General features: G+C 42.8%; 1 protein-coding gene across 2 annotated transcripts in view; it reads right to left on the bottom strand.

Moving 5' to 3' along the window:
* Positions 1-16,875, bottom strand: part of LOC138588307 (spectrin beta chain, non-erythrocytic 1-like) — a 122,900-nt gene extending 106,025 nt beyond the window's left edge. For both annotated transcript variants that reach the window (XM_069658342.1, XM_069658343.1), the window contains exon 1: positions 16,813-16,875. The gene's annotated coding sequence lies outside the window, so the exon portion shown is untranslated. The remainder of the gene's footprint in view (positions 1-16,812) is intronic.
* Between the last annotated feature and the right edge of the window lie 2,869 nt (positions 16,876-19,744).

Raw genomic sequence — 19,744 nt, 5'->3', positions numbered from 1 at the left:
ACAGAGGAATAAGAAAATATAAAAGGCTACAGAAAGAGAAGGAAAAAGATGAAACATCACTGAGGAATGAGTGACGGAATGTGAGGAGGAAAGAAAGAAAGGAGGGATCAGACGGCAGATGGAGGAATTGAGCACTCAAGATAAACAGCGGAGGTCAAGACCACTCTTGAGACATCTTTCTGATCCGTCCATCTCTCTGAGGAGGACGGGTGTTTACTGCTCGGATATTTACTGCAGTGTTCACTCTGACAGATGAGATCTCATTTGACTAAATACATTTTGGCACCAACACGTAATATCCACCTCAAAAAAAGTTCTTGCCTTTCAAATTAAGTCAGAAGAGATTCAGAGAATCAAAGAAAAACTTTACAGTCCAGTAAAGCTCGGGAAAGTGGCTTTTAATCAGTCATTTAGTTGGCAAAATCACTAAATATCTGGCATTCACTGTGTGTAATACTACTTCTACTACCACCACTAGTATTAAAAGTGCCTGTGCTCCTCTTCCCGAGTGGTGAATGTTTTATTTAAAAAACTGAATCAATGTTTTATGAAGTTCGAGGTAGGGCTGTCCCAAATACCAGTTTTGGGTCTCTGAAGCTTCAGTGAGAATTATTGTGAAGACTCAAAGCTTCAGGGTGGGGGTGGTGCAGGGATGGACGGCAAGAACACAGCACTTCAGTATAGCAATGAAACTGATTGCAAGAGATTAGCCAAACAGGCAAAAGATATAAAGTATGCGCTCTGTTGCTTAAGTTGGAAAGAACAGAGAACTGAAAAAAATGGGAATCCCCAAACAGAGAACTGATAACTGAAGACATGCTAAAAGCTGCGAAGACTGAACAAACCACACAGACAAGTCTTTGAAACGCATGCCTCATTACTGATTTAAATACACTACACAACACACTGAACCTCTGGAGGTAGACCACCCCAAATATCCTGCAAGAACGCCAACTGATTGTCCGGTTCTCAGTCATCCAGGTCGTGGTAATTCGAAGCTTAATGCAAAAGGCAACTGGACTTGGTTGAAGTTCTTGAAGAGGTTTCACCTCTGTTATCAAGTGAGACCATCTATTAGCATAATAATGACCTACAGAGGCTTATATATCTAGCTCCGTCCACCAGTCAGTTTAGAACTGAAGATGAGAGGTGAGACGTCTTCAAAAACTTCAACCAAGTCCATTTGCCTTTTGGATTAAGCTTGGAACGCTAACTGTTGCATGTTCCTGTACCAAAACAAACATGGATGCCCACCAGCAGCTTCCTTGTTCATATGCATTTATTGGGGAAGAAGTGTCTGGATCTGAAGACTTTAGATGAGACCCCTTACAGATCCCACACTGGATGATGTTATCTGAAGACTGTCAAAAGCAGCTGATCCAGACTGGAACAGATTTGATCCAACTTTACGCCTACATCTGATTCATTATTGTCTCAACATTCGTCCCCGCCTTAGCATCGTCTGAAATGGGGAAAATTAACGTGGCTTTTTAATTGTAAGAACCAAGACAAGCCAAAATTAATCTCAAATTTAATTGGATCATAAATATTTCTACAGTGTGAAGCCTTTGATGCAGTCAGTAGGGTTACGTTACGTGTGTGTTTCTGTGTTGGGTGGGGGATTGGTCTCCGGAGAGTGTTTCTGTGGAGAACTGGTTGTTCCCAAACTGTGATAGAGTCGGGACCGAGCACAGAGGAGGAGGAGGGTGGAGCTCTTGGGAAAGAGCCAAGGAGAGAGGGGAGACTGAAGGGGGGGGGAGTAAAGTAGAGGGAGGCATGAAGGAGGAAGGAGACAAACAGAAAGAAAAAGTTTGACACGTCTCCATCCCTCTCTTCACTTCTTTAACCTTTCTCCTTTACTCCAAAAACATCCTCCCTATGTTCTTCTCTTTCTTCCTCCTTTCATTTTGTATTTGCTCCACCCTAATGTCTCTTCCCCTTTCTCTCAACTCTTTGCTTATTTTCATCCAAGTCCTCCACTTTGCACTCCACCCACCTTTTTCCATCTTTATCAACACGTCATCCTCTTCCTCTTCCAAATCTTCTTCACTTCCTCGTCCTTTTAATCGCTTTCTTCCCTCTCCTCCTCCTCCTCCTCCTCCTCCCTCCAGTCTTAAGTCATAATTTTCAGTGACGGCCAGGGCTGATCACACACACACACACACACACACACACACACACACACACACTGCAAAACCACATGACCCACACGACCAGATGTGTTTTGCATGCCTCACTCACACACGCACACCCTTCAGATGACCGTCTGAACGACCCTGCAGATGTTAACTCTCTGTAACAAACTGCTGCAGACTTTTCGACCTTGTCTAATTTCTTTATCTGCTCAGTCTGTGGCCTGACCCGCTCTCTTCTTCTTTCTTATATAAGCAGTGATTAACATTGATATACGTAAGGTTTTTGTTCTACAGTATAATGTGAAGCTGCCCTTATCGTCAGCTTTTTTATTCGAAGTTTAATGATTAAATACTGTTCGTCTTCAAAACAATGGAAAAAATAAATGTCAGTATATTGAGGACAAACCCTAAAATTACAGTTATGTGAGACAAACCTTTTTATCAATAATCTGAGAAACAGCTTTCACTTTCACTTAATGCTACATTTCTTTGAGTTAACGTTGGACAATGACACAAGCCCCTTTCAGGGCCTGTGTCCACTAACAGCATTTTTTGCGCTGGCTTCCACCAGCGCTTACTGTTGCTAAGTTACGGACGCTTTCTCGCAGCACTTCCACTTCCCTTTGTAGTGACCGTTACGTCTGTTATAAATTGCTCTGTGTGCTTAATGTTTACTTTTATTCATCGTGTCCTGGCATCGGCCGCAGCTCTAGACCTGGAAATTGAACCCTCGAAAAAACAAGTATGGGAGTCAGTGAATGCCAGGATTAGCTTTTCTTCCGCCTTAGTTATCGACAAAGTTGATATCAAAAGTCCCGCCCCTTCTTGATTTTGGTTGGTCGGTGAGGGAGAAGTGACATTGACGAGCGTGGCCGTGTTCCAAAAGTTGAACTATTTTCAACTGAGATCGCAACAACAAAAAACAGCGGAGGCCGTTTTTGCGCTTAGTGCTGAACTGCATGGGTTGTGCATAGAAAATAGGCGCTGCCAGCTCAGAAAATGCTGTTAGTGGACACAGGCCCTTACATTGCCAGTTCGAGGTGGGACTGTTACACCTTGCTTTGAGATAGTGATAGAGGTCTAACAGAGGCGAAACGGCGTCTGTGTAAATGGCGGAGGAGCACCGTGTCAGTGGATGTGAAGCTTGTGCTTTTTAATGTTTATACGACACGTGCCTTTTGCTTCAATAACGCCTGAATGTAAAATAGCAAAAGGGCAGAATCACATGTCACATGTAAAAAGGGCTGCAGAGTAAATGGAGTAAAATTATAGCAGTTACTATTCAAAACATTTTAAACCTTTTTTTCACATGATGCAGCCCTACCTGACAACTAATCATACATTTTAATATTTAATAACTTAATAACTGCCTTACATTTATTATTGATTATTTCTAATGTAGCAGTGAACGGAAGTCACTGAGTAGCATTTAAATATTTACCTTCACTAAATTAATCATTTACAGCTCCGATCTCATCCTGTATAGGATGACATGATGTGTAACTTTTTGGGGGGTTTTTTTACCTTTTTTTATGTATTACGTTGTAGAAATTAATTGTTATCTATGAAGTGACACACTGACTAATAGGAGCAATAAATGTAGTGAAAGTTACAGCAGTGAAGTGCTAGTAGTAATAGTAGCTTCTCTTAGAGTCTAAATCCTGTTTCACAGCTCGAACATTAATTTGAGCTCAACATGCTTCTATTAAAATCACCTGCAAACTGATTTTCAGCACGAAACCTATCAACAAAAATATCCAGAATATTTGTTCAACACTTAAGCTCCCAGCAGCCTCAGTCCAAAAATAACACAACACACACACAGCACGCAAACTCTGAGCTCTCCACAGTCCAGATTGGAGGGTCGGCTGTGTCGTCATGGCGATCCATTCCATCATTTCACCCTGGCCCAATGCCAGACACTTTCACTCTCTCCCTCTATCCAACCCACAGTCCTGGCCAGCTCATGCTGCAGTGCATTGTGGGATGTCAGATCTAATCTATTCCACAGAACGTTCATGTGTGTGTGTGTGTGTGTGTGTGTGTGTGTGTGTGTGTGTTCAGTGTGACTGTGGGTCTTTTGTTCCAGCGTCTGTGTCCTGCTGATCACAGTGTTAAAGTGGGATCAAACACATTCCTCAACAGAGCAGGTTCAAGACGGACCGCCCACCTGTCGCACTGACTCACCTGCCTGCCTGTCAGCCAGCCTGTGTCTGTCCGTCTGTCCGTCTGTCTGCCTGTCTGCCCTGCATCTCTCTGACAGACATAATGACACACAGATGATCGTCTAAGTCGGCTGTAATCCCAAAAATAAAAGGAGGCTTGGAGAAGCAGAAGCAAAGAGGTTCATGGGAGATGTAGTATTTCTTTGGAGACTTATAACAGCCTTGATTTTTGTATTACCTCTCTGCAGGGATAAATCAGCTACATAACGTGTTCATCTCTAACAGAACTGTGAGATATCAACATGCATATGTGTTCATGGTCAAGGACGTGTGACCCCTCCCCCTCCCTGTCCAATGTCATCAAACTCATTTCCCATGATGCAATGTGGGTCAGCGCGTATTTGTGGGTAAGGAAAACGCTGGTGTAAATCCCCTTAATATCCCAGAGTGCACACACACACACACACACACACACACACACACACTGACAGACATGACACAGATCATCATTTAGTATCATCACTCTGAGGTCAAATCTAACAACCTTAGGACTTCATTGTTACACACACACACACACACACACACACACACACACACACACACACTCACTAATGTAATGTATGATGTAATCTGGGGTCATGTTACACCTCCGCCCTGGAGAGGGAGAGGGTGGAGGTCAATGATGTAAGCCTCTCTATCGTCATAGCAACGCTGAAAAAAAAAAAAACAGATGAAGTCAATCCTGCTGAAAATATGATCTGAATTTCCAGGAATCCTCCGTCTGTGACGAACCAAAATCTGTCAGAGCACAGTAACGCACAGAGAATCTGCTTTCAGCGAGCGAGACGACACGCATCATGAGGGATTACGGGAACATGTGGGACGGCCACAGACACAGAGAATAATAAGAAAATGGCTAAATCTTTTTGGCCAATCAGGACCTGTACTTTCATATTCATCCAGGAAGTCCTTGGTTTTGTTACTAAGAAAAACAGCCACTCAGAGTACGAAGCAGTAGTCTGATCAACAGATCAAAACACAAATAAGTCCATTTACAAAGACATTAAAGGAGCAGTTCGCCCCTGGAAAAAGCCACTGTCAGTCAAAGCTGGTGTTCTCTGTAATCGATAGAAGCAATAATATTTGAAATTGGCGCCATAGCTGTGGAGAAAGTTGTACAAACAGCTCGTAGTTTCACCCATTCTACATTCCTACAACACCCAGCGTGCATTGCGCCCCTCCCTCTGAAAGGAACGGCCCAGCGAGAGACGCTGGAGTGAAACACCGTTTTTAAGTCAAGGACATTGATCGCTGCAGGCAACGGCTCAGAGCGGTGCGGAATCAGAAATACAACAAGAATATTCCGGTGGATCATCTAAAAAATCTTCAAGTCTGCAGTCTACATTTCAAACCTGCCGATTTTGAGTGAGACATGACATCGGAGGCGGGCATCCTAGATTGAGGAAGTGTAGTTTAGCAAGCTCCCTGGCCTCCACCAGATGACGCGTTTTACATACTCTGGCGGAGGTTTTCCAGGGCCCATTGGAGAAGCGGATAGCATGATAGCATGATAGGACTGAGGTTGAAAATATGTGAAATGGCCCTGTAAGCAGAAAAAGGACAAGAACAAACACAGGAGAGGTTTGAATTTGGGGAATGTTTGACTTTCATGCTTAAAAACGACTGAGATGAAGCTAAATGTAACTCATGAAGAGGTTGTTTACACAACTACTTCTGTTTCTTTAAGCTGACGTGAACAATGTAGTTCAGTTTGCAGCCACTTATCTCTTCAAACAGGATGTAAAAATCAAGCATAAAGGCCTTCTAAGCCGCCACAGCAATAAGTGCCTTCAGCTTTCAGGTTGAGTCTTAGTAAAAGGTTTGGCTCAGATTCTGCTGTTCACACTGACAACAGGTGTGAAGGATCACATCAGAGGTAGTTTTACGTTGTGTCGTGCAGTGTGAACGCATCCGAGGATCAGCAGATGCAGACAGCTTGCAGCCCAGAGGCAGCGTCCCACTTTCTCATTTCCTCTCAGACTGGACCCCACCCTCGCTCCAGCAGCACCGCCTCAGGGTGTGCACACCACGTATTTATGTACACACAAAGACAATGCCAGTACATTACTCCAGTATTTCAGTGTAAGTACTTTTACTGTCATTGGGGCTCTGAAGACTTCTTCTACATGTGTGTTGTCATTTCAACTTTATCAACAGTCATTTTCCATGATGCCAAGCACAATAGGAAGGAGTTTGCTACACTCCTCTCCTGGCCTGTACATCCTGGGATTTGAACCAGCAACCTCAACACTACCCTGCTGCCGCTGTTTCAGGATGGCAGACACACACACATCTGGGAACCTCAGACTGCACATTTTATTTATCAGGAACGTGTGTGTGTGTGTGTGTGTGTGTGTGTGTTTGCCTTGACCTTCAGCAGAACTCCATTTAATTTGATCTCGTAGCCAAGGGCGTTTCTCTCTGTCACACAGAGTGCAACCCTGTGTGTGTGTGTGTGTGTGTGTGTGTGTGTGTGTGTGTGTGTGTGTGTTTTCCTTCTAACAATCTAAAGGAAATGCATGTGGACAATACGTAACATTACTATCACTGTCAATCACACACACACACACACACACACACACACACACACAGGAGGGTGTCTCAGTGTGTTAAGTGAATGGACATGACCTGTGTTGCTGCCTGTTAGACTGTAAACACACTGACTGCCTGACTGTGTGCGTGTAACAGGAAGCTAAGCGAAATCACAATTGCATAAATAAATCAGCTGGACATTCAACAGACAAATACATGAACAACATTTTGAAGCCAGCTACTGATCTGGCCAATGATAAGCCAGCACTGGTAACTGAGAGGCCGGCACCACGTTAGTATGCCACTAAAATACAACAGAAGAAGAAGACCAGTGAAATCAATGGCTAATGTTGCTAGCTTCGGCGTGCTAGTCGCCAGCCTCGGAAGCTAATAACCTACCTATCCAGTAGCCGATCCAATGGGTTGCTATCTTAGACCCATGACTTGTCGCCCTGGTCGAATGAATAGGCGGCTTCTCATTCACCACCGCCGGCCTCTCAGTTACCAGCGCTGGCTTATCATTGGCCAGATCAGTAGCTGGCTTCGGCAAGGATGTAGCCTCCTTCAACCTCTCAATGGTCTTAATTTTGTCCTTTTCCCTGTGCCGTACATATGCTCACCGTAGGCCTGACTTTGCTCATGGCCTGGTAGATGAGCGCCATGAGACATCACCTTGGATTCCAACAAACTGTCATGGACATTTTTAGATATTGTTTCACTCCTTATTGTTAAATAATAATAATAAATCGACAATGGAAAAAAGACATCACTAATCATCATACTATCAGACCTTATAGAGAACATCTACACATCTCTCCTAAAAGGAACCTGAAAGAGTGACTAACACATCTGTAGTCAGTCCTTAAACCTGATCCTTTCTGCTCTACAATCCTAATCCGTCCTCTCCGTCTCTTTCTGGAAGATTCTGCCGCCTCATGTGACATCTGTAAGACTAATTAGGCGGCAGCTCAAACTGCAGTGAGTTAAAGTGGACTGAGTAGGTAATTTGGAGAGTGTGAGTATGAGTGTGACAAACTGAGATCTCCTTGAACGAGATATTGGCTCAGCCAGTACAAACACTTCAAAGCTGATATTTCTCACCCACTCCGTTTTTTACGTTCCCATCGCCTCGGCCTCTGCAGCCGCCCGCGTCTCTCAGGAAGTGAATGTGAGCAGAACGCCTTTTTGGAAAACATGTAATCTGAAAATGCTTCCTGCAGCAAATGAGCTCCGACTCTTCATAAACACTCTGTTCACATATTTTATTAATCAGATATGGCTGGTGTGTAGCAGCAGATTCTTTACTCTTTAGAAAATTGACGTTTACGAGCGGAGCAGCTTGCATCATCAGCACAGCTTTCTGAAAGCTTTTAAAAAACGTATTTATGATCTCATGAAACACTCGATTGTTTCTCATCTGTGATTTTAAGTCTGAGTATCACAGCGACATAAACACTTCAGGGACCATTTGTGAAGAAGCCTGGTGTGCAGAGAGAAGAAGATAAGAAATAGTTATGTGTGTGTTTGACCGAGTACTTAATGCTGTGGCTAAACCTGTTCACCTCCACGTAACCCAGCTATGTAAACACACACACACACCTGAAAAGGAGCAGAAGCAGTTCAAACATGCAATGCTTCACTGATATCTGGCTGTGTGTTCTTGTCTTGCAGACACGACTGATAACAAAAAGTGTAAGAAAGATAAAGGACCTTTTAAAAACCTTCAATTTAAGATCGTTTTAAAAGCAACACATCCTTCCTGTCTTGAGGTCACAGCGCTCATCACTGACCCACCAGTCAGCACACTCCGCACTGGTCGCATGATATTAACATTATAATCCCTCCCACTCGCTCGCAGTGAATGTTCCTGACTATTTCCAGCAGCATTCATACATTGGCTCATCCTGACTTCTTGCGAACATTTTACTAGGAGGCTGGCAGGAAAAAGTCTGTAGAAAGTCGGGGTAGACATATAAAATGCTCTCCTTGAAATAATAAATTGCCTTACATGTTTTTCTCCTCCTTCTTCTGCCAATCTGCATAGTCCCTGCCCACTATGCACATTTCCAGCCGCCCCCTCCATAGCGAAAACAAAACATGTCTCTGCCATCATTAAGAGGCAACTTGTTGAAACTGAAAAGCTAGCTTGAAATGTAGTAATCAATAGTAGTAACGTTAACATTAGTAGTCAGTACTGAGTCTGCAAAAATTACGATGACGGTTTAAAAGCAGACAGGCCCAGCCATGGAGATGACTGCTTATGTTGTCTCTGATATGTCTTATAGCACATGAAGAACACCACATGGAGATGAAAGTTTAAGCTGCTCTACTTTACTAAAAATACTTTACTGATAAAACTTTTCTTCAAGAAAAAATAACAACAAAAAGATTTACTTTCAAAGCATCAAATTAAATTCATATTTTTTTACAAAAATTTACTTTGAAAGTTTTTATTTACACAAATGTTTTATGTCTAAGTCTTAAGAGTAAAGTTTGATTTAATGCATTTTCTTTAGTAGATTTACTTCCCACAAAAGCTTGACTTTAAACTTCAAAACCTTTATTTAAAAACTCGTCAAGGACAAGAAGGCCTCTCGATGGACCTACAATGATTAGTCGATTAATCAATAAGTCAAGTAAAACTAAATCATTATTTTGAAAATCCATGAACTTGACAAACATTGACTGGCTTCTTAAATGTGAAGATTTGCTGATTTTAATTGTCATGTCTGATATTAAATTAAGAGTCTTCCAGTCTCTTGGTTTTTTTGGACAAAAGAAGCAACTTATAGACGTCATTTAGGGAAATAGTGATCACACCTGAGGCTCACAGTGCTGGAGAGTTTAAACATCTACTGCTCCATGACGTCTGAGCAACCCGCTGAATGAAGAGCGTATGAGACGGTGAATAAGAGGTTAGGTCGGCCTTGAGCTGAAAGTTTGTCTCCACTGACGAGAATTAACTCGACCGTTTCCTTTTTGATAAAACGTGTTCGGTTGAATCTGATGGTCAGCTCCGTCAGGTTCTCTATATTTAGCTGAAGCTTTGCCACTGGGAAAAATCTCACACTCCTCCTCCTCCTCCTCCTCCCTCGCTCCGCCGTGCCCTCCTCTGTGTCGCACTGTTCCACTTCCTGTCTGCTGGACATTTTCCAGAACATTCCTCCCTCTCTCCTCCTTCCTGGGAAAATGTTTCAGCTGGTTTGTTTTTTAACTCCTGTCCTCCTTTTTTTCTCCCACTCGTCCCTCATTTATCTCTTCACCTTCACCTCCTCTACTACCGCTCTCATTAGTCATCCCTCTCTCATCCTTTTCTCTTCTTTTTCACCTCCTTCCCACAGCGTTCATTTTGGCACCAGATTCAGTTTTGTTTTTGAATGTCACCAGACATTTTGTAACACTCCTTCAATCTCATCCTTCCTTACCTCTCCTCTCACCTCCTCCTGTTTTCTGTTTCACCTCCCACCGTTCCCTTACTACCTTTCTCCCACTTTACCCACCTCACTCCAGGGTTGTCATTCTTCCTCTTCACACATCTCTCTCTCCCTCTCCTCTCTCTTCATACTCAGGGCATCAGGATGAAGTTTCTCCTCCTCCTCCGTCCAACTCTTTCAGCTTAAAGTTCTAAGCCTCAAAGCCATGACGGAGGGATGGAGGTGAGGGTGGAGGAATAAACGAAGCTGTCGGCTTCAAAGTAAAATCCCTGAGACACTTTCGGCAACATCATCATTTCAGTTTCATTTCGTCGTTTGATTTTATTTTGAAACAATGCTTTGGTTTGTTTGGAAGGAGACTAGGGAGGTGAGGAAAGGAAGGAGAGAGGAGAGACAGAAGAGGAAAAACAGATGAACACTGTTAAAAGCAGAATTAGGTGGAAGTGAATAAAATAAGATTGTAAAATATTCTAAGGAAAAAGGAGCAGTAAGGTAAGGAGAGGAGGAAAGGCAGCGTAGGTGACTTAGTGAGGAAGGAGGGATGAAGGTAAAGAGGGAAGGAGGGAGGGTCTGCAGAAGGAGAGCAGAAAAAGAACGACAGAAACACGACTGGCCTCGTTTCTGAAAATACAACTGGCCACAGCTCTCCGTCTTAAAGGGACAACGCACCACATCCTCAGTTTTCTGTAGATTGAGTCTTCACCATGAACAGACTTTGATCCCCTGTCAATCAAACAGTGTGGGCGGGGCAGTGACAGCTAGCTTCTTTGGTGCTGCAGCCGCTGGGCCGTTACTGGACACTGACTGTTTAAAAGGGCTTTGAATTTGAAGTTTGCACAAATTATTTAAGATGATTATTACGTAGAGCTTACTTCCTCCGACCAGTAGGTGGTGCTGTCACTGTGACTGAATATTGGCATGTAGATGTGTTCAGGCAGGACTTTTATCCAACGTGTTACGTTTATAGCAGATTGGATACTTTGAGTCTCAACTTCCTTTTTCATTGAGAGACATTTAAATGAGCTGTATCACCATGGCAACGCAGTTCAACAAAATACCCAATTTTGAAAAAATGTTCATTGTTATGTTTTTTTTTTGATCCACTGACCAACTTTTAAGAGGACGTTAAACGTTAAAGTATGAGTCCTGTAAAAATGAATAACACCAAATAATACCGTTAAATTTGAAATTTGAAGTGCTGGATTTAGAGAATTGGATTTTTCCTTTTTGTTAACAAGGAAAAAATCCAATTGTATATTCCATATAGACCTACTAGACTTTCTCCAGCAGGAGACCACGACAATGCATCGTCATTGCCTGACGCCGGCGGCTTCATCATCACTAGGGGACGGACGGCAGCTGCGTCAGAATGAAACGACTGAATGAAAACGACATTTAGTAAGACAGAATGTTAACTTTAATACTGACAGGAGCACCGCTTGTCCATGAGCTTATCTGTACTTTCAGTACGGACCAATCACGTACCTGTACCAAAAAATACTGGTTCTCAATACCCACTCTATTTTGTCGATCAAAAATAAATGAGCTGACAATAATTGTGTTACTCATTTAAGTCCTTTTCCCGTTTAATTCTCTATAATATTAAGATTTTGTAGAATATCACTGTTAGGTTGGTAAGGGTTTGGTCTGCTGGTCCGACAAAACAAGATCAGACCATTAAAAGGAAGAAAATCCCCTTTTCCCTCCTTGGGCTCATGAAAGAGCTGCAGTGCCACCTTAAATAGGCCTAACCGTCTTTGATCCGGCCCGCTGTTACACCGTGACTGGACAAAATGTGCTCCGAGGTTCCCAACAACACGGACGATGAATCAGACTCAGAGCTAAGAGTCTGTTCACAGAGGACGATCAAAGGCATTTTCAAAAAGGTAAATTTGCTTTCTTTAGGACGTTTCTGATCACATGACTGCTCCTCCTGTCTGTGCCCACAATGTCCCCTCTGTCCCCTCGGAGACACACAGTCTGTCAACAGAGTTCTGCACTAATTAAAACAGCGACACACTCACAGATCTGTTTACAAGAGAGGTGGAACAAGGCCCAAAGACAAAGAAAAACAAAGCGAGAGACAGAAACGGACGCAGAGATTATCACTAAGACAAACAGGGGCTGTGAGGAAGGAGAGAAGAAAGAAAGACTCTCAATGGAACACTTCAACATGACTTAAAGATGTGTCCAACAACGTGGGCCGATCAGGACCCGGTTCACATGTGATGCATTTCCTGAAGTTCCAGTGAAACTCCAAGGAATGGTGCAAGAAGCTTTGGATCAGACTTTAGAATAAAACAGAAATGAGAAGTTTTATATTTTTTGGCCACCTTTGTTAAATATAGTCATGTTTTTTTTTAATCTTGTAGAACATGGGAGTTACATGTCTACCTCTGCTTCAATCGGTTAAATTTTTAATTTAGTTTAATTGTGTGTTTGACAAATAAAACTATGATTTAAATCAAGTCACGCACTTTCCTGCTGCGTCACACTTCTGCCTGAAGCAATCTAATCGATCATTTATATTTTAGTACATATAAGTCAGAAAGACCACAAAATATGTAAATAGAGCCCTGGTTATAAAATACCAGACTTCCCCTTTCCCCATTTTTTGGCTCTTAGCTATTTATTTTCTATGTGACTTTGCAGGTTTGGGACTGTCTCTCCCTGTGTGCCCATAAAAGAGCCTGTTATGTAATCAGTACAAACCCGAGGTCCTGTGTGTATTCCTTCACAGGTTCGTCTCCTGCAGAGAGACCAACAAAGGCGACAGGAGCCGTTCAGTTTAATATTAGCCTGGTATTAAAATGAGACGCTGCAGCAGAGCAGAAGATTTACAGCTCAAATCTGTCTCCGCATCGCACCAGCCGGGAGCGGGCCGAGCCAAACCTGCATCATCACCACCTCCACCATCAGCGAGGTATTAGTGAGGGGAAGAGAAAATCTGACTTGGAGCCAAAACGCTCCCAGCAGCTCTGTTCATGTTTCCTGCAGGAGCATCAATCCACTTAAAACGTCCCTGCTGATCATTTACGCTCCGAACCTGCTGATGGAAACAGACTGAACTTCTCAGGAGTTATTGACTGACTGGATATGATCTGATAAATACATTCTATAACACAATGTAGGCCACCCAGCTTCAAATGAAACAAGCATTAAACTCAAAGAAAACACGTCCAGAGCGTATTTTTAAAGACGCTGTGTGAAGCTTTTTGACTTTCTCTGAATTAAAACCACATTTCCCATAAAGCTCGCTGCACCCCGCCCTCTTTCCCGTCTATTTCTGGCTTTGCTCCATTTAATTTAAAGAGCCTGTAAACACAAACAGCAGATCTGCGTTGTGACCACATCAGGCGACGTCACATGGAAAGTTAAAAAAAAGCAGTTATGGAAAAGTAGTTCCTCTGCATGGTGAGGTACTCACAGCACAACATATGGAGACATTCTTGTTTAACATTTATATCCACAACAAGTTATGTCAGATTTAAAGATTCAAATCATTAAATGTGTTGTCAACCAGCTGTTACTCTGCTCCATTTCAATAAGAGAACTAGTAATTGTATTCAGGAGGAGCTTCACTGATTCTTCACTTCAATCTGTTTCCAGCAGTTGTTGACTTCTATTACATGAGTTTAAAGTATTTGAAAGCTTCGGGGGAGCTCTGTGACGTCTGATAAAGGTCCTCCAGTGATGTCACTTGAGTAAGCATTAGTTGGGTCTACAGTTTGGAACATGTAATTGAGCTTACAAGGCCTCTGGAACCTTCTTTCGATCACTGCTGAAGGCTTACGGCTTCAGGATACATCAGCCCAACATTGGCGGTGCTGTATCATATCGTTCAGATAATACCGGTATATTTATTTTATGCGATAACAGAGTGTCATATCACGATATCAAAGATGTAGCGGCGCATAGACATGTTGGCGTATTTGCATGCCTGAGCGAGCAGGCTACAGCGTTCACGTGACCACAACATCACAAGCATAAGCACGGCTGAAAGCCAGAGCAGCGTGTCGACCACTGACGAGGATTTAGTACACATGGTCGTGTTACCTTTGTGTCACTATATTGCTGAAGCTGGCACCTTGTGGAGATGGATGCACATTGCAAACTAGGTGGTTATGATAGAAGTTAATTGGAAAAGAAGGGAAATGGTCAAAGCACTTTACTGTAATTGCATGTACAAATGCTGCTGCCTAAAGTCACAAAAAAACATCATCCAGTTTTCTTTTTCCGTATCGTCATGAATATCGTTAGCGCGAAATGTTGTGAAATATCGTGATATCATTTTTAGGCCATATCGCCCACACCTACCCCCAACTAGCATAAAACACACCGAAATCTCTGACCTATGTAAGCACTCGTGTTGCATTGTGGGTAATGCAGTTTTGACAAGGAAGAACGACATTTTAAAAAAAAGCCAATATACAGTATCTGTATCTGCTGCATCCATTATGATATTTTCTTTCAAACTTCCCATCATGCATCCGACAACATTATGGGAACCTTATGATAACTCTGTGGACCCCTCTTTCAAAGTAAGGTACCCATAAGCACCAGAATCTCAAACATTTAACACAATCTCAAGCCTCAGAGGAAGTCATGTGACAGGAACGGGCCTGTAACCCTCATCATTTCAAGTACTTTTGAATCGTTTTATTTTGAAATCTGCGTCAGAGTTTTCTCTACAAAAGGGACGTAAAATTATGATTTCCAATCTTTTTTTATTTTTTATGTTCTCATCTGAAATGAGAAGATCTCAAAGTTAGAACAAACATTGTGGGTTGTCCCTCACCTCCTTCACATCCTACATTTTAGCTCAGAATCCATGACGTCTGACCGCACTGTACTTCCAGGGCGTAAAATCCAACCATTTCATTCCCAACATTAATGCAGTTAGACATTTTTATAATCAGAATATCTATTTTAAAACAGATTTACATCCAAAGGATTCAGCTTTATTATATAATGAATGTTTTACTGCAGCCTGCTGTTAGAGCAGCAGGAGCTGTGGAACAACTCGACACCTCACTGTGACGTCTTAAAGGCTTCGGTCAACAAGTTGCCAAATGTCTCCCAGTTGCTGCATCAAAAGAAATAAAGAGAGGGGACGGAGGGGGGGTGTGAGGATAAGAACAGAGGGGGGAGAAACAGAATGATAAGAGGAAAACCTGAAGTGAGAAAGAGGATAAAGAGGAGATAAGGAGAGGAGAGAGGAATGTGATGGAGGAGGTAAACCGGTATAAGAAACGGACATGGAGGGGCAAAGGAAGGAGTGAAAGAGTGGTTAGAGAAAAAGGGTGGAAAGAAATCAGAGACGACAGAGGAAGTTAAACGGAGGAAGATTAGGAGGAAAAGGGAGAGGAGAGGAGGGAGGGGGAGAGAAATGGAGAAGGGGAGGGGGGAGGAGGAGAGAAAGCAGCAGCCCAGCCTGTATCTGATTACATAATTGCTCTACAGGATTTGAAACAGGGTCTGCGCAAAAAAAAAACGCCTCAAAGCAGCAGCGTTACGCACATTTTACCATCACCGCACAACTACAGGCAGCCTGAAACGCATTTACTGGGAGGTTTAAATTATTCACAGCAACATCAAAGAGGTAGAAACTGCTGAAACTGCACAGAAACACAGAAGTTATTAAATCTACAAGCACAGAAAGAGTCCAGAATCATTCCACGTTAATGTAAGATGAGAAAACTATAATGATACAGCACATTATTGAAGAAATAAAGTGTTTTGTGGCATCGCAGGAGCGTCAAAGTGACACCAAGAGAGGCAAAAACAGCACAAAGTACAGAGAAGGTCACTGCAGAGACTCTCAGTCCCTGTAGGGATGGTACACAGGAGTATTATGGGAATATTGTACTGTTTGTGCTCTGAGGCTGAGGTCAGCAGAGGCGACCACGCCTGCACCACCACCTACACCATCTCCATCATCACCTACATCACCATCGTCATCTACAGCATAGAAATAAGGAAAAACATCTTTGCACCAACTTAGGCTCTAAAACAGAGAGAGATGCAGAGTTCACCAAAACAATAACAACCAGCTCTGGCACACTGAAGCCAACACACACACACAGACACACACACACAGACACACACACACACACAGACACACACACACACAAACAAACACACGCCAGCACAAGTTCAAAAACACGATGGAGAGCAGTGGAAAGCAGCCGGGAGAAGAGGTTGCTACTCGGCTTCATTGTGCGCCAACAACCCGCTGCAGAGCCAGATTTAATTGGAGGTTAGCACAATTAACCCGGGTTAGGTGGCCTCTATCCCGAGATATCGGAGTTCAAGGATGCACATCGCCGCCACGGGCACAGGCTCAGCCACAGGCGTCGTGGATGTGGATGCTTCTCCAGCTCAGCCACGCAAACGATGAATCAAAGCCGTGCACGCACTGATTAAAATTAAAACAACACAGACCGGTTCGGCTCGGTTCGGCTCGGCCCGGGTTCACACACTCACCTGGAGGCCGACAGAAGGGCAGTGGAGTCCCGCTCGCAGTGAAGGACGGACGGACGGACTGGCGAGAGCTCGGAGCGAAAACAACGCAGGAGCAGAGAGTCCTCAAATCCACCAATCCTCCTCCTCCTCCTCTTCCTCCCCCCGCCCCTCCGCTCCGCTCTGGCTCAGCACAGCCCGGACTGCAGCGCGCGCTGCGCTTGATTCAGTCACTCTGCTGCGCCGGCGGGGCGGGGTTAAACCGTGGACTGTTGAACTATACCTGAAACAGTTTGTGTGATATAGAACTGCAAAATAAGGCAAGCATAGAATTAGTCTTGGTTACATACTTTGGGTAATGAAATCTACCAGAGCAGCATCAAGGGTCTGTGGATTCTCTTTGATTTTAGGTTTTTGTTTGCGTGTTTAATAATTAGATAAAGCAGATATTTTATAAACCTAGCTGCAGCACACCAGGGACAAAGAAGTGCTCAGAGAAGCGATACCACAGTGTTGACTAGCTCTATCCTTTCCTCTTTACTCTGATTGCAACTTTAAAAAGAAAAAGGATTTTTTACTTTGGTAAATGTATAAAAGCATCAAAATATAGTCCTATTAAAAGTACAATAAGTAGGCCTAGAAGTACTCATAATTCAAAATGCATTACATTTCATCAGTGGATTACATGTGATGCTTTTTAATGTTGCTGGTAGAGGTGGAGCTACTTTTTTATTTTATTTTGGTAGCTTCCAAAAAGAGATAAGGGGGCACAAACTCCTCTATTCATATATGTTCTTCTATTTTTGTTTATTTTATCGTTTTCTTTTAGCGCTTATTAGTGCATGGACATTTATGATTGGTCTGTTCAAGCTCCAACAACGTGTTAACCCAAGCCACATGATTATGTTTAATACAAAAAATGTCCCTACATTTAAAAAGGTAAGGGTTAGCGTTAATGGAAAATGTAAAACAGATTTGATCTCTTATTAAAATGGACAGTTCAGTTTATATTGATCAAGTTATTGATAAATGTAATACATTGTTACATTTATCTTTTATAAATAATTTGTGCATTATTCTTAAAGGTCTCAATCAGCTGACATCAGTTTGATACTTAAATGCAAATATGGATTTTTTTCAGTGATTTGCATCTGTACAATTGTTTGTACTTGAGGTATCTATGATGAGTTTTATAATTGATCCTGATTATCTTTTACTTACACACTGTAGCAGGGAATAACTGTGAAAGTGCCTCTGTTGGTTTCCCCTTTGTTTTGTCTGTAGTGAAAATAAGCTGGTTAGAAACCAGGGTATAATATATCACACGTGCTGTCCAATGCCTTCAAATAAAAGAATAACTTCATATCTCTTTCTCTCAAATGAAGAAAAAAAAGTGACGATGCATTTTTGAGCTCCATCTGTTCCACTAGACTGACTCCACCCCTCCAGGCTGCACTGGGATTCAAATGAGGCGCTCCCAGCCCCTAAAGTCTGAGTGGGAGGCGGAGATTCAGGCAGCAAAGAGGAGGTGGAGGAGGGGGAGAGTCTGCAGAGACTGAATGATGCCAAACAGGCCTGACTCTGAAAAGTTGGGGATGAGTGACCAAACAGAAAGAAAGACCATTTAATGTTAAAGCCTGTTTACAAGTGAAGCTTTAACACAATGACTGGAAATATTCCTCACAGGTGTGGGGACAGAAATGTTTCGGTTTCCCGACACAGATTTAACGCTGACCCTGCTCTTACCTTCACACTCTGAACCAGCTCATCCTCCCAGCTGAGACTGAAACCCTGCGGCTCTCTGTCCAAACACGCTTCATAAACCTCCTACTCCCATGAATCATCACACTCTCACTCTATTTGTCCGTTTCAGTTTCACCTTGTTTTAGTTACCTCACAGTGTCTGTGTGAAAAAAGTAAGGAGAAAGAAATCCTGGTTTCCAGGAATCGACTTTAAAACAGGTCCAATTTGGTTGAGAGGTCGGAGGCTTCACAGCTCGTGTGACGTTCAGAGGAGATCAGGAAGGAGGAGCCACCAATCATTTTCACCCTTCCAACCAACAGCAACCACAGCAGGCCTATCCCAGTGCTCATACTGGTGGTATTTTCAGGCAGTTGAATGCTTACTGGTGGACACCAATGATCAAGTGCCTCTTAATGACATAGAAGCACAAAGGTCTGCTGTGTTTAAGAAGACATCAGTTGCCATTTTATGACAAAAATATTATTTAATACAACACTTCTGCTGAACTCCTTCTTTCAGGAGGGTATAAAATTCATGTTTTTGAATAACAATGTCTCTGGCTGTGAGTAACGTCGCTCCCGTCACCTTTAAAGAGCATTATAATGAGTTTCAGCTCATGTTTATCTGAGCACTCGAAAACTTCTAGCTGAATCCTGGGGCTTTCATCATAGCTCTGTATTTTTCAGAGAAAAAGCTGTAAAAAGCAAAAGTACACGACCTGCTGAGCATCAAACAGCCGGCAGACACAGTTAGAGACTAGCTGGTGAACACTGTGAAGTATTTAGAGGCTTAAAATATCAGATATTGCTTTCAGGAGTTGGTGGAGACCAAAAACAGAGCTAAAAGAGAAGGAATATTTGGGTGCTTTCACACCTAACGTCTGTTTGTTTGTTCCAATGTGTCATTTTGCCTCGAGTTTGGTTTGTGCTCACACGGCAGCTTTTAACAGCGCACCAAAAGTTTTGATACACAAGGAAACTGCCCTCTGATTGGTCCGAATTTCTACGTGGGAAAACTCCCTGAAGTAAACAAAGCGAGGGAACAAGAGGAGAGAGAATAGCGGACTTTCATGTCTTTTTTACTTTTAACCGACATTGTTCATCAGTTCCACTCTCCTTTAGTTTGAACACCTCCATCTTCTGTCTTGCTGCCTGGCTGCATGTCTGTCTCTGCAAGTGTCAGCAACCGTTAACAACCCACAATGCACAGTGT

This window comes from Semicossyphus pulcher, unplaced genomic scaffold, assembly GCF_022749685.1.
Source record: "Semicossyphus pulcher isolate SPU_LCO1_2020_fin unplaced genomic scaffold, fSemPul1.0.p SCAF_12, whole genome shotgun sequence".
NCBI classification, from domain to species: Eukaryota; Metazoa; Chordata; class Actinopteri; order Labriformes; family Labridae; genus Semicossyphus; species Semicossyphus pulcher.
The sequence above is the reverse complement of the archived record's forward strand: the minus strand, read 5'-3'. Positions and strand labels throughout refer to the sequence as shown.